The 15987-nt window shown below is 31.1% G+C and overlaps 1 protein-coding gene across 4 annotated transcripts in view; it reads left to right on the top strand.

Annotated features, from left to right (window-relative positions):
* The window catches only part of Immp1l (inner mitochondrial membrane peptidase subunit 1), a 74975-nt gene that overhangs the window by 19292 nt on the left and 39696 nt on the right, over positions 1 to 15987 (top strand). The gene's annotated exons all lie outside the window — the stretch shown is intronic.

Raw genomic sequence — 15987 nt, forward strand, 5'->3', positions numbered from 1 at the left:
TTTCATGTTCCAGTTAAGTTTTCTGACTGTTGTAATGCTGCTCCCTGCTGGACACAAGGTAATTTTTTAAAGTTGGCACTTAGTAGATGAGCAAAGAAGTGGTTAACTGGACCCACTAAGGAACCCTTGCCTACATTCACAAAAAAAAAACAGTATACAACAAAAGCATCTCTTTTATAATAACAGTGCCATATCACTGCCATCATATTGATAATCTAGATCCTAATGATGGTGATAATCTTGTTTCCAAATTTCATTGTCTGCTTTCTCTTCAATGGCATCTAAAAGTTATAGCAAACATAATTGAAAAATACTTACAAGGTGATGGACCTTTTAGGGTTTCCTAAATTGCATGTGCTTTTTTTGTAATGCAAGTCAGTTTACTATAATGATGATATCTTTTATAATAATTTCAACTTCCTGTGCTTTTGTTTTTCTAAAGAAAATATTTAAAACTGCTTCTGTGTAATGTAAATCAGACCATGGTGGGTCTATTTGATTGAATCAACCTATCTTACAATTTGTACAGTGGACTTTAAAAGTAACTTGTTTTGTATATCTGCCCCTAATCCAGCTATTATGTTTTCTAGTACATACAATGAGCCATGTGTAACATGGGTTGTTCTTAAAATCTGAAGTGACTGAGTGATCATGGACTCTTCCCTTGTGTATACATGGGCAGGTGCTCCCAATATTGATTTTAAGTTTGAGAGTTAAAAGAGTGATTCTTCTTACCTTCAAGCTAATTATTCAGTATTTTTTAGAGTGAAACCTACATAAAATTATTACCTGGATTTAATTTGGAATTTTTCAAAAGTTTGAAAGAGAAAAATGATAGATGAAACATTGAGCAAGCAAGCAAATATCAAGGATAACTGTTCCTATACTTTTGTTTTTTTGTGGGGTGGGAGAGTACTACAGACTGAACTGGGGGTGCTTATTAACCCATGAGTCACATCCCCAGCCCTGTTTTTATTTTGTAATGGGGTCTGGCTAAGTTGCCCTGGGCCTTACTAGTTTACTGAGGCTCGAACTCACAGTCCTCCTGCCTTAGCCTCCTGAGCCACTGGGATTACAGTCAAGGGCCACCATGCCCAACTCCTTGTTCTTATACTCTTTAATGTCATTATTTTTTTGCCATTGCAAAAGCCTGTGAAATTGTTCTTAATTAAGATTGTGGAGAATTAGGCATTTCTTTGTTATGTAACTATTGCAATAAAAATTAGAAATGTAGACCAAGAAAATAAAATTGTTAGCAAAAAGAGGAATCTTCCTACCTGAAGGAACGTATTACTATTTTTCAGAAAGTTTATCATTCCAAACTTTCTATTATAAAATACAACATGGTATAGAAATATATACATATAATAGGAAGAATAATTATATAGTAATATTAGTAATAATCCATATAGCCACAGAGCATTAGTGGTATCCCAGAAACGTTCATATATAGATTCTCCCTTTTTTTTTTTAGAAGTAACCCATCTTCTGCTTTGTTGTGATAATCATTTACATAATTTCTGTGTAATTTTATCTCTTTCATATGTATTCCCAAACAATAATATTGTTTACATTTTGCCTCTGTTTGATGTTTTTGAAATTTTAGGTATTTTCTTCTTTTGCTCAACATTATATTTTGAGCTTTATATAGCTTTATTTCATTCATTTTCATTATTATATATTATTCCTTTCAGTGAATGTACCAAACTTTATTCAGTTATTTTTCTGTTGGTATATAATTGAGTTGTATCTACTATTTGGCTTGTATAAATAATGTGCTAGAAACATTATTTAAAAAATATCCTGGATACATATCACTGTTTAAAAAAAATGTCAGATAACAATTTGTTTTTAGGTTGGAATATTAGAGGATAATTGATTACTGTGATATTTTAAGTGAATTTAAATGACTACACGAGCACCTTGTTTTATTTTGACAGTACCAAATGTTGAGTGTTGGAGAGGATTCTGCAGTAATTATTAACTCTTTTATTGTAGTCTTTAGATATGTTATAAAGAGACATTTAGTTTGAGGTAATTTAATGTAAAATACATACAGGTAGATATAGAAATAGTATAGATTTAGACATATGACCTAATGAAGTAATTCTTTGTTTCACTTTATTAGCACACTCCTTCTGTTTACTAACATACAGTGTTTTCTATAATTCCTTAACTTTGGTGATGAAGAAACTAAGGAGGGCTAGACAGTCATTTGAACAAGGATGTTTAGCAAACTGGGGCTAGAAACCAGACCAACCTGTCTAGTTGGAGTATAACTGAAAGTAAATAAAGTAAAATCAGGACTTTTTCTTGAATTTCCCAGTCATTTAATTGGAAATTTGCCCAACTAGCTTTTAGAAATGATCAAGTATTCTTTTGGCTATTAACCAAGGTCTGGCTTGGCACAGGCAGTTGTATGCTAAATAACCTCTAAAATGTTAATGAACCCATTATGGTTCATCTTCGGAAAGACAGCCATAGTATATGCTAATTTTAAATAAGAAATTTTACTTTATTTCCTCATTCATTGGGAAATTTAATAGGCATATTCTTTACCTGTTATTTTTCTGGGTAATTGAATCTTACCCTTCTATGTGCCCAGTTTGTTTTATATGAATATTTTTCTAAAATATACAATTTATACCTGTTTTCTAAAACTGAATAAATTGCAGATTTTAAAAAATGGCTGAATATTATCATTGTGAACATCAGCATTTTACAGAATTAAAATGATTTCCTCAGAAATCATTAGGCCCTGTCAGACATCTGCAAATTGTCCTAGACTGATAAGCTTTTTATCCTGGGTGCTATTTATAATGGGTTTTTTGTTTGTTTGTTTGTGTGTGTGTTTGCTGTTTGCTTTGGTTTTGTTTTGTCTTAACCTTTCTTAGGTAATTCTTGTCTTTTATTGTAAGTGCATTCTAGTTGATTTATATTAAAGCGAAACATTCGCCTAACAGTACACATTACTCAGGTGAAAGTTTAAGTATGGGTCTGTCCCACCTACTAACTGAATGCATAGAAAATGTGTCAACTTCTAAAAATTTTTCTTTGGGGTCATCCATTTTGTTTCAGGGTATTCAGATAACCTCACAATTAATTTCTGAATGACTGAAATGCAAAGTAGATTGCATATATATTGTTTTATCCTTATTGAAGGAGTAAAAATTATCATTTACATGTTTTCTGATTAAACAGTTATATTGGAACCTTGTATTTATTTGAGGATTTGTTCTAGGAAGAGTATCAGCAGATATGTTTGTTTTCTCGTTACTTTATTAGGATAAAAACAAATAAAAATGTTTTAGGTGACACTGATTACTGAAAATGGCAATCATAAGATTAAATAACCCTTGAAATTACAACTTTTAAAGAAAACTATAGAAGTAACAAAGATTTGATTTGAGGAAAACATGTAAATATTTCAGGAAAACATTTGAAAGTGACATGCATTTGATTACATACACAATTTTAAACAATTGAATGTGAATTAAAAAAACTGTAGTAGGGGGTATACTTATTTTTAGATCACAAAAAGATATTGGTTAGAAAAGTAGACAGTTGCTCTCCCAGCACATTAGAAATCATATGGTTTTTTAATTTGAAAATTCATTTGCTTTTAAATTTACTAAGTGAACAAATTTTACAGATATGTTTAGGAAAAAATGAATAAAGAGTTTCATGTAGTTTATTGCAGTGCATTAGTCCTTGAAAGCTGCCATATGAACAATGTGTTTTAGAGACTCCAAGAGAGGAATAGCTTTTTCCATGGTACATCTGAGATGTACATGTAGTCGAAGTACAAAATGACACAACTCCCATGGAAAGAAAATTGGCAATTTCTAGAAAAAGACCAAGGCATAAACCTTTTTCACAGTACAATTTTTGAGAATTTATTAAAGATATACTTGTATTCTTACAAAATACCATATGTTTAGGAGTTTTCATTCTAGCTTTGTTTGAAGTTGCAAAAGATCGGAAACACCCCTAATGTCTATCAGTAGGGTACTAGTTAAATGAACTATGATGTACATGTACAATGTAATACTCTACAAATAACAAACAGTGGTGACGTTTTCTATATGAAGATTTGGAAAGTTTCCCTAATGTATGGTTGTTTGAAAAAAGCAGAGTTCTAAACAAAGTGTGTAATAAAGTATTTTTGTGTAAGTCAGGGAGGGGATTAAAATATATATTGTATTTGGCATATTTGCATCAAGAAAATCTGAAGAAGTACACAATATCTAAAACCTGTGTCGGGACAAGGAGGAAAATGGAGTAGAAGGGCTTCTATTGCACATCTTTTAGATGAGTTTTAATTTTGAATATGTTAAGGTATTAGTAATTAACAGTTTATTTGTAAATCAATGGAAGTACAAGAAAGGGTAACTGCTATAATTGCTGTAAAATTAGTCATTTGCAATTTTTATTCTTTTTTTTCCCTAACTCTGTTAGATAGTAAGCAGGGAATAAATATTTCTTAAATAAATGAGAAATAAACTCTATAATCTTTGAATGAACTTTCTTAGCTTATTTCTCAAAGCATCTTCTCAGCACAAGAAAAAAAAATCCATAAATCATGTATTGATTTCAGCACAGAAATAAGAATCATATTGAAGTGAATGCTATGAAATATATATATTTTAGTTCTTTATCAAATTATGAAGTTTCATTTAATTTGTATGATATTGACATCAAAGCATAAATTATATTTATGTGCTTTAGAAAAGCAAAATAAACGTTTTCAAGGACTCTTTCATGATTAACGAACCAAAGCTTAAGAAATTTGAGAGCAAGGAAGAAAATGGCAGATAAATATTCTTTGTATTGCCTAATCTTCTGTGCTATTTTAAGGGTAAATCTTTGGTCCTTCATGAAAAGCTGTTGTAATAGCATTAGCAGTTACTCCTAACACAAAGACCACGTATCTCTGAAAATACTGAGTGATGGGGAATAGGGAACGAAAAAGTATGAATGACTATTGTTCCTCCCTTTATAAGAATCCAGAACTTATCTCAGCAATGGCTCTTAATTGAAGATTCATATTCTGAACATATGAAAAAATTCTATAAATCAAAGAATCTATTAGAATATAATTATTCAAGTAGTTATTATAAGAATCCCCAGTTTTCTCATTTAGATTATATATGTCAGTTGTTCCTAAATTTTTCGTTATACAGATTTTGACTGTCTTTCAATTTGTGCGTTAACACTGCCTTTATTTTTTTTTAAATCTATATTTACAGAAAATGCACATTATAAGTAGAGAGCTTAATAAAATTTTCACAAACCAAATAGACCTATGTAACCAGTACCCGAATACAGAAAAAGAACATCATCAGCCCTCCAGAAGATACCTTCATGCTTTCTTCCAGTCACTTTCCCCTTCCTCCACAGGAGAAACACCACCATGATTTTTTAAAAGCATTGATTAGTTTTGCTTGATTTTGATTTATGTATAGAATTATACAGTATAGTTTTTTTTTGTATCTAATTTCCTGTGTTTAACATTGTGCCTTGAGATTCCTCTAGAATCTCGGGTAGTTGTTGTTTGTTCAGTTTCATTGCTGCATTCCATTATGTGAATATGTCACTGCCATTATTATCTATTCTACTACTGGATATTTGGGTAGTTTCCATGTAAAGCTACTATGAACATTCCAGTACATATATACCCACATTTCTTTGGTTATGTATCTAAGAGTAAAATCTCTTGAGCATAAGTATGTATATGTTCAGCTTTAATCAATACAGCCAATTTTCTAAAATGGTCGTGCCACTTATATTTATAATATGTGAGAAATCTAGTTGATTCACATCTTCACTGGTACTCAGTTTCTTCCCTATCATATTTTTCACATTCTGTTGGGTATAAGTAGTAAACCAGCATGGTTTTATTTTGTAGTTCTTGATAACTAATGAAGTTGGAGCACTTTTTCATATGTATAGTAGCTGGTTCTCCTTTGTGAAGTGCCTGTTCATCTCTTGCCCACTTTTCTGTTGGGCTTTCTTTCTTTGATTGGCAGAAGTTCTTTATATGTTCAGAATGTAAATCTTTAATTAAATGTAGGTGTTGCAATCTCACTCAGGTTTGCCTTTTCACTTTTTTAATAGTGCTTTTGATGAATCAACGTTTATGACATTAATGTAGTCTAGTTTATCATTGTTTAGTGCTTTATTGTTCCATCTGAGAAATATTTGTCTACTCTAAGGATGTTTTTCTTTTGTATATTTTTGTTTTACTTTTTAGATTTATCATTTTATACTGTATTCTGAGCATTTGGACTCATGGACACTGTATCTGGAGATAGAAAAAAGAGGTGGCTTTGGTTAATGACCACAATTATGTACTTCTTTATCCATGTTTACCTTGTGGCATTTTTATTGTACTGCTTTATTTGTTTGTTTTTCTTTAAAGGTAGTCTACTAGATATTCAGGGAGAAATTTCTGGGGTGGGAAAGTAAATGTTAAGACTTTCAACGGGTTTAACAATACTGGTTTCTGCTAGTACGTTTATTCTTGAATATAAAATTTTGTAAAGCGTTCACAGTCACAATTCTAGTTACCTCATTTGGATATAGTTCACTTTATAAAGCTTAGAATATTAACTATAATTTTTATTGATTTAAATTTAAATATAAAATGCTGACTATCATATTTAAAAAATTACTTTTCATGCTTTCAAATTATTTTAAGCAATATTTCTTGTAATCATCTACATGTTATAAACATTTATGAGGCTTTCAAATGTACTTTTTATTGTTCAGAAATATTTTCACTATGTTCTGAGTACTTGGTATTATTTATATTACAGACGTGTTTAATACCTTAACATTTTAGTTTTCATCTTGCCAATTATATAAACTTCATGATTATTGTGTTACTTAATTTTATATTTGTATTTTGTAGTGAGAATAATTGCTTATTTTAAAATGTATTTTGTTTCTGATCACAATGCTGAAATTAAAGAAAGGTGATTATATTGACTGTTCACTAAGCATTTAGATATTTTTCACTTGTCAACTACATTTTTTAGTTTAAAGCATCAAATTAACTATTATTTTATCCTGGCTTTTATTTTAATTCATGCATTTAAAAACTGAAATTCAGATAAAGATAGTTTCAAAATAAATTCAGTATATTATTTATGAGTGGAGCAACACATTAGCATTGGGTTCACAATAGATCATATCGCTTTATTCCATCTTACAAGCTTAGCAGCACAAACAGAATAATCAACATATTATTTGGCTGTCATCTGCTGAACAGAAACCAGAGATCACAAGGAGGTTTTCCCTAGCTGTGGTGATGGCCTTTTTGTTCCAAGCCCCCATCTGGGAGGGCCATGGTGTGTTATCATATGGAACGCGGGGTTTTCTGTAATCTGCTTAGCTGCACTGCAGTTTGAATCTTCATTCCATGTTTGTGTAATTTATAATTTTAATGAGACCATGGCTCTTGTGGGCTTTGAAATATATTAAAAGCTCTTTTGTGCATATGCTTTTGTTCTTGCTTAATAGGCTCAGTGTATTTAAAACTGATGAATTTTTATTCATGAATTTGGATGTCTGGAGATTAACTTAGACTGAATATCATTGCACTCATCTATTGATGGTTAGAAAGTTTTTTGTTATTGTTATTATTTTGTTTTGCTTTGTATATGTGCATTGTGTGTTAATGTCTGTGTGATACATGGAACTAGAGAAGAAATAAACAAAACTTTAAAAGCCTAGGAAAAATGTATGACTAAGATAATAAAGAATTGATTTAATTTTATCCATTTTATTTATTGATACTTAATTTTACTGTAATCCTAGAATTTTAGAAACATTATAAAGAAATAATTATGGAAAAAAACTTTAAAATAAGTTCATACCTTAAGTACTTTTGTTTATATTGAAGTCATAGTCCATTATGACAGATTTAACATTTTAATTCTGTATTATCACTTGTCTGTGGTCATTCTGAATAAGTCATTTTCTTTCTTGGATTAAATTAGGCATATGGTACATATTTTAACTAGTTTTCCTAATTTCTGAAAAACCCTTTTAATTAACAGTATTTTAAAACTCTGATGAATATGATGGAAAAAATTATAGAAAAGCAATTTACTAGTAATTTATAAAATTGATTGTTTTATCTTTAGTATTCTGAAATACAGTAAATACTTAAAACTCGATAGTTATTACTTACCTTACTTATATTTAAAATTTTGAATATAAACAATTATATAGCACCATAGAAAAAAAATCATGGCCCTTTCTGAATCTGGACATCTTTTTGAAGATGCTATATATTGCACTTAATTAGGGGTGACAGACCTCACTGGTCTCTTATGAAGTTACTCCAGAGGAAAGTTTTTTAAAAAACCTATATTTCCTGATTAAAACATTTTGGTAACTATAATGCAATCATTGTTTTTGGTATGTGATAGTCAGCAATTTGGGAGAGCTCATCTAGTCCCACCACTACCCTTAAGCTAGAAGTATGAATGAAAACAGGCTAAAATGTCAGACTCTTACACTTTCTTTACTGTTTATCAGATTTGACACTGGAATGTTTGTTCTTCCATAATAACTCTATGCTTCAGTACTTTTATTAGTCATACAACTTCATTTAGCTTAGGAACACATTGAAAATGTGCAGTACTATTCAATTGAAGTATAATGTGAGTCACATACATATTTTAATTGATCATCTATATCCAAAGTATTATATTGTCCTTTCAACATGTGATCAGTATAAAAATTAATAAAATGTTGTACTTTTTTTTGTATTGTCTTGAAAGTCCAAAGTGTATTTTATACTTATAGTACATCTCAACTTGAACTAGTCACATTCCAAGTACTCATAGTCACTTGGGGCTAATGGCTACATTATTCAACTGTGGAGCTGTAAATTATTACACAATTATAACAAATGTCATGACAAAATATGTATTTTTGGCATTCCTCATTATTTTTCTAGTAATATTCTACATAGGGTGACCAAAGAATATTCATGTGCCTTGTAGTTGAAATTACGTACATTACTTTTTACAGTTTTGCCACTGATACTGTTTTGATCTGTATCAGTCTGTTTAATACATGAAATCAGAATTATGTCACCTGACTCCTGAGTACCTATCAGATATTGTATAGATATTCTTAAATATGTGATGTTGAGAAGATAAGCAGCTGATGTAATGGATATGTAATGTCCCTCATAAATTGAGGGCAAATCAAACTTGTCGAATAAACCATATTCAGCTACCCTAAGGAGCTTAGTATTATAAGAATCCCATAAGTCTTAATAATTATTTTTAAATTAAAACTGAGAATTCCTTCACATTATTAGAATGTGTACAAATTTATCTTTTTATATAAATTTAGAGCTGGTATAGTTGTATATTTCTTTGAAAAAAAGGTGATCATAAAATAATTTTCTAAAGACCTCTAGCAGTTTTTTACATTGAAAATGCTCTGTATACAAATAAGTAGAGAAATTACTTAACTGATAAATATTTTAAAAACATACAGTTAAGAATTAAAAAATTTTGAATTATAATTGATTTGATTTAAATATTTTAAAGAATAAAGTGATGAAGAGGATTTGTATTGAATACTGCAGGAGTACCTACTTTATTAAAAAAACGTGAACCTTGTCATGTGAAATTGACCTTCCTGCTGGAGTATGCTTTAGAGAAATTCATGTATTTGTAAGACCTCTGAGTTTTTCTCATTTTCTAAATTTTGAGGGATCAAACCTAATTTTATGTAATCTGACTCTTATGTAGATATTAGCCCATGCTTATTGTGTTCTTGATTCACTTAAATTTTTATTGACTACTCCCTGTGACTTCTGCATTTTAAGTGTTGGCACAAAATGTTAAACTACTCTTTAAACAATATCTCTAGTTTCTTGGAGATGATAAATCCGTCCATTGATTTCCTAATTTTATTATGTACACAGTCAATTGTAATCCAAGATTACAGCAAACATGATGTTAATTTCTAGACATAATCTATGTACATTTCAATTACAGCGCATGATTGTTATAGAAGCGCAGAATAAAAAGGAATAACATTTGTGCTATCCTCACAGGAGCTGTCAATAAAAGATGTAATAGGGGATTTAGGAATCTGGAAATGGCCAACTAATTTATGTGAATCTATTTTATTTCAGCTAGAAAGACCAAGCTTTTTTTCGTCTGCACTGCATATTGCACAGCACAGGCTGTCTATACAAAACCAGGCGGCTGCATATGGATAGTCCCTTGATATCATTCACTTGCTGTGTAATCTTATTATGCAAAGTTCTAATCTTCACCTAGAATGAATGCCTCTGGGTCAGAATATAGTCATATCAGGGTTTTTGAGGTCATGTTTTGTGATCCTTAGCTTATTCTTCTAAGTAGGGCTGGGATTTAAAGGGTATTCCCCAGACACTAGCAGAGATAGACAGCAGAACCTGCTGCCTTTTGGAAGACAAGACCAACATGAGGTCCCTGGTAGGATTAAACTTGATTTGTAGCTGTAGGATTTTTTAACAGATGTATTATTGGACAGGGAATAGGGGGCCACCAGCACAGCAAAATTGAATCATGACTGGCATTCTCAGGGAGTTTGCTGCCTGCTAAAATAGCAGCTGCATGTGGATTTGACTTCTTTCAGGTGAAGCGACTTCCAGTCATTTGGAAAGGATGGGATGAAAAGGAACCTTGGTGATAATTTTGATGTCTGCAAGATTTAGTACCAGTGTAATGGGATTATCGGTAACACCTTCACTGCAGAAAAAGCCACCTGGCGCTATAACTGGCAACAACTGAGAACTAATCCTTTCCCATCTCTTGGATGTCATTCATGAAGCTCAAAGCAATTTCTACCCTGCTAACTGTGATTAGTTTTATAAACAACAACAAAAAATCAGGTGATCAAGGCAAAGAATATGCTTTGTGTTAATTATTCATAATATGTAACCTTATTTTAAGCTATGTGATTTATAAATTATGTGACAAACTATAAACTGTGATTCAAAATTTATTAAGCTGTTCAAATAGAAAGGTTGATTAATGATGCTTTTATACTTTCCCTGGTTGAGTGACAGAGTATTTGCTCTTAGTAAAGATTCATATTTGAGATTAAATATTAATTTAAGCACTGTTACATTCTTTTGTATTTGGGGTCATTATGAAAGTAATCAAAATGTCTATACACATAAGGGATTGAAGTGATTTGTGTTGTCATACATTTTACCTGTTTTCAACTACTTCAATTAACTGCTGATGAAATGGTTTAGGTGAATCTAACATGATGTAAAATAAATGGAGCACATATTTTTGATAATAAGGCTCACAGTGCTGATAAAAGGAGTTTTTGTGAAAAGATATGATTTAATTTATAAAATTCCTAGAATAGTTAACATTAAATGACTTATTTTTAAAAATCAGTAATTCTTAGTTAAGATTTTCTTTAGCACATTAGACTTTAGGAATTTGTGCTAGAACCAGTACATTAGTTAATATTTTTAGCATTTTATTTCAACCAAAAACTTTATCAAGTACTTTGTTTAGAGGTGTTAATTATTTTAATATTCTTCTTTTACACGATCCAGAATAAACTGAGAGAAAATGAAGTCAAATTATCCCATCAGTCACCCAAACAGTATGCAACATAACTGCCAAGAGTAGAAAAGATAATTAGTGTTGTCAGTGTTATGATCCTAGAGTACTTAATTTAAAAATATTTATTCATAGACCTTGATTTTTATCTTATCCTGTTTTGTGATTTAGTAGCCTTAAGTTTTAAAAAAGAGGTTACAAAACCTCAGTCTAAATGTTTTTAAACTTTATATTTTTTACTAAATGTATGTGACTAAAATAATTTCTTGAAGTTACAAGGATAAAATATGAACATCCCTTTTACACATAGTGTATTCATGTACCTGTAGCCTCTGATTGTATGTAGTACCTTTTATTCTCCATATAAGGTCTTTATTAGAAAAGTCGGCAGGTAAATATAATAAATTTATGTAGTTCTTTCATCAGGTCTTCCTAACTTTCTATTCTTAATGGGCTTGGTTTAACTGGTTCCAAGATGCTCTACTCCAAAATGTGCTTCTTCACTTTCACTACATTTTGAATGAAGGAATGAGAAAGTTTAAAAATATTCTACTGAACTATATTATGCTGATTTATGAAGGAGTTCTTTAATTTTCTACTTATATTTTAACTATTAAAATTATGTAAAATTCTGCAGTCTTGATGAAAAGCATTTACCATGAAGTAAATGGACTGACATATTTTTCTTATCCTCATAATATAATTACCTAGATTTTAAGTCTAAAATATTTGGTTTATGTATAATTTCAAATTATTTAGCCAGGTAGTTTATTATCTTAGGATAACTTTCTATGTAGTCGATGTTGTGTAATTATTTTTTTATTTAAAGAAACTTTCTGTTCAAAACAATTTTGCATCATTTATTAAACATGGCAAACATTTGCTTACTATTTATTGAGTAGGTCTTGAAAGTTAGTGGTTTTTTTTTCCTCCCTCCATTTTAGGCATCTTATTTGATGACACATGGTTATTTCCTTTGGAATGTTCCAAATAAACTCATCCCTTAATTAAATTAGACATAAACATGTGAGATCTTCACAATGGTATATATTCTTTTCATCTTGATGGAGGTTACTTAAATTTGGTAAGTTAACTCATAGGGAATTTGGCTCATCTCAAAAAGTTATATTACTAATTTAATTTGTAACATGAACACAAGACTCATAATGATGTCAGTAAAAGTTGAGGTTTTTTTTGTTTTTGTCTTGTTTTGATTTATTTTCGGAGGCGAGAGAATAAGAAATTAGATGAAATTGTTTTACAAGAATAAATCAGGTGTAACACAGAGCTGGATGGGAATATCAGCAAATTCTTGATTAAGGTATGATAAGCTCAATTTTTCTCATTTGGATATTTATAGACTTCATTTCTCTTCAAAGAGCCTACCTGGACTGCAAACTGGCAACAGTAACAACTAGCCTATGATGATGTAAACGCTATTTCTCTTTTTATAATTCTTAGTTGACCTTTATTTTATGTATTTATATGCAGTGCTGAGAATCAAACCCAGAGCCTCACACTTTCTAGGCAAGTGCTTTACCACTGAGCCACAACCTCAGCCCAATAAATGCCATTTTTTCATTTGAGTTAATACCCTTCCACTATTGCTTATACAATTACTATATTAAGAAAAGATGGATCATATAGCAGTGGGAATTATTGGTGGATGAATGACATTTATCAAAGCTAATGATTATATTAAAAGTCTCAGTTACTTATACTTTATGAACCAAGTGAGTTTTGATCATATACACACACACACATACACATATAAATGAACTCAATAAAATAACAATGATTAATGAAATACTTTGAAGTATTAGCATTATAAAGTTCAATTTATGACAATTTATAGAATTATCCTAGCATTAACATTCATTTTAAAAACAGTGAATGGTTAAGTTTTGTCAAATTTCTGAAAGCGTTGAGTATGTTTCTGTGATCTCAAATGACAACACAAAGCTCTTTACTGGAATTCCTTCCTAGGAGCCTGTTAAAACTACAAATTCTGTGGTGTTGCTCGCAGAAAGTCTAATTCACTAGTTCTATGATGGGAGCTTGAGAATCTGAATTTTGAATTTTGGTAGGTATTCACTTATCAGGATATTTGGAAACTGCAGTCAGATTTAGAGGAGTGAAAGTGATCACAGTTATTTATTTCCTTGAGGAATGAAACAAAAGGTTTTATAAAATCTTCATAGATTATGGGGATCAGAGTACCTTGAATTTGTAGTTCTGAAAAATTAAAAAATAACCCCTGTACAAGTCTTACAGTAGGTTTAACATTTATAGATTTGAACAATTCATGAGCAGCCTCTAAGGTGATTTTGAAATGGCAAGAATTTGAATTACTTTGATGGAGAGGCTGCTGTGTAAGAGTGAATTATTTAACTACTGAGCAGAGTACACCTATCTTAACGAGACTTTGTTGTTCCCTACCTGGCACAATAACTTCCATTTAAGATCTGAAATGGACATATATGTTTCAGATGCTTTATATGCATCTTTCTATGGGAAAATGTATTATTGTAAGTATTCTTGAATTTGAAAATCCCATAGGTCTCAGAAATGTCAAAATGTATTTTTTCTTGTCCAAAATGAAAGTAAATATAGCAAAACTATGATGTTAATTTGTTTTCTGCATCCCGATCTCCTTGTTTCTGCTCACCTTTTCTTCATGTGAGCACTTGTTTAAATGCTAAACTCCATTGCTCTATCAGAACAACAGAAAAAGTTAAGATATTAATCACTTCTCTCATTGGCTTCTTACTCTTTAGAATAAATCAATGTCTGTACACTATGTTCTTAATTAACTTTTGCTATGTTGTTTTTTTTACGGTTTCTGAAACAAAATGCCTCCTCTTTTCAAAGGAATTTCTGACCTGAACAATCAGATGGCTGTATTCTTTGTGGCTTTTTGTAGTCTGAAATCACTCTTAAGTCTACGTCTGTCATTGGATCTAAATAAAAATCTTAGAATTGAATGCCTATGCCCAAAAACGTCTAAGGATGAAGAAATCTCTAATTTCTTCTCAGTTTCTAGTGTTCCCTTTGTTCAATTTTTTTTAGTTGGTTTTGACATCAACCTAACCATCACACTGAAAAATTGCCAATACCTGAATCCATTTTTTTCCCTCATATTTTTTGGAGAAAGTGTTTAAGCTTTTATCAGAAGCAATCTGTCTACTTTAGTTTAATTCTCTTTCTTGCACTTCTTAAAAATTGAAGAATCTTATATACACATGTATACATACCACATGATCTATTCGTACATACGCATATACCTGTGTAATCACTAAGACTCAAGCTCAGATGCCACTCCCCAAGGTAAACCACTGTCTTGACCTCTGTAAATTAGTTTTGTTTTTATTTGAGTTTCATAAAAATTAAGAATATAAGTGGAATTATACACCGTATGCTCTTTTGCATTTATTCTTTTATTGATGTGTAGTATCCCAGTGTGTGAATATACTACAACTTACCCATTTTTCTGATGATTGACATTTGAGTTGTTTAGTTTTGAGGTATTATGAACAGGGTTGGGGATGTGTCTCAGTGGTAGTGTACTTGACTAGAATACTCAACACCGTGAGTTTGATCCCCAGCACTGCCAGAGAGAGAGGGTGGGGAGAGAAAGAGAGAGATTATGAATAAAGCTACTATGAATGTTCCTGTACAGGTCTGTTGATGAACATAAACATCTCATTCTGTGCCATATGAATCTACGAGTAAATACTATCAGTCTTCCAAAGTGGTTGTATAAATTTGTTTTTGACAGCAGTGAATGAGTGTACTGATTTCCACTTGCTTCATCTTTTTAAGAGCTTGTTGTCTTTTTAGTTTTAGCCATAGTGGTAATTTTCTGATAGTATCTCTGTATGATTTTAATTTGCAATTTCCTGAAGATCAGCTTTTCATGTTCTTTTAATTCTTCTGAATAATCTTGGTTTTCACCTTAACTAGATTGAAAGACACTTAGAAAATTAGTAAAGCATACTTCTATGTGTGTTTGTGAGGATGTTTCCAGAGACAATTTGTAGGTGGGACAGAAAACTAAGGAAAGATGTTCTCTGAATGTGGGGGTACTGTCCAATAGTCTGGGGGCCCAGATAAAACAAAAAGTAGGAAGAGTAGGAAAGCATATTGTGCTCCGAAAGCTTGATTCTTCTAGAACCAAAGGAGTTTTTTTTCCTTTGTGTGTGTGTGTGTTTTGTTTTGTTTTGTTTGTTTTGCTGCAGCCAATGCCTAAGGACATCAGATTTCAACTTCTTTAGCCTTTGAATGTGGACTCCAATTAGCATCTCTTTAAGGAGTTGCCAGGTCTTAAAATGGTGGAGGGGTTCCTAGCTTCTTGGACTGAGCAGCTTCTGGTTTCCCCTGCTCT

The sequence above is a fragment of the Sciurus carolinensis genome, chromosome 11 (assembly GCF_902686445.1).
Source record: "Sciurus carolinensis chromosome 11, mSciCar1.2, whole genome shotgun sequence".
Classification (NCBI taxonomy): domain Eukaryota; kingdom Metazoa; phylum Chordata; class Mammalia; order Rodentia; family Sciuridae; genus Sciurus; species Sciurus carolinensis.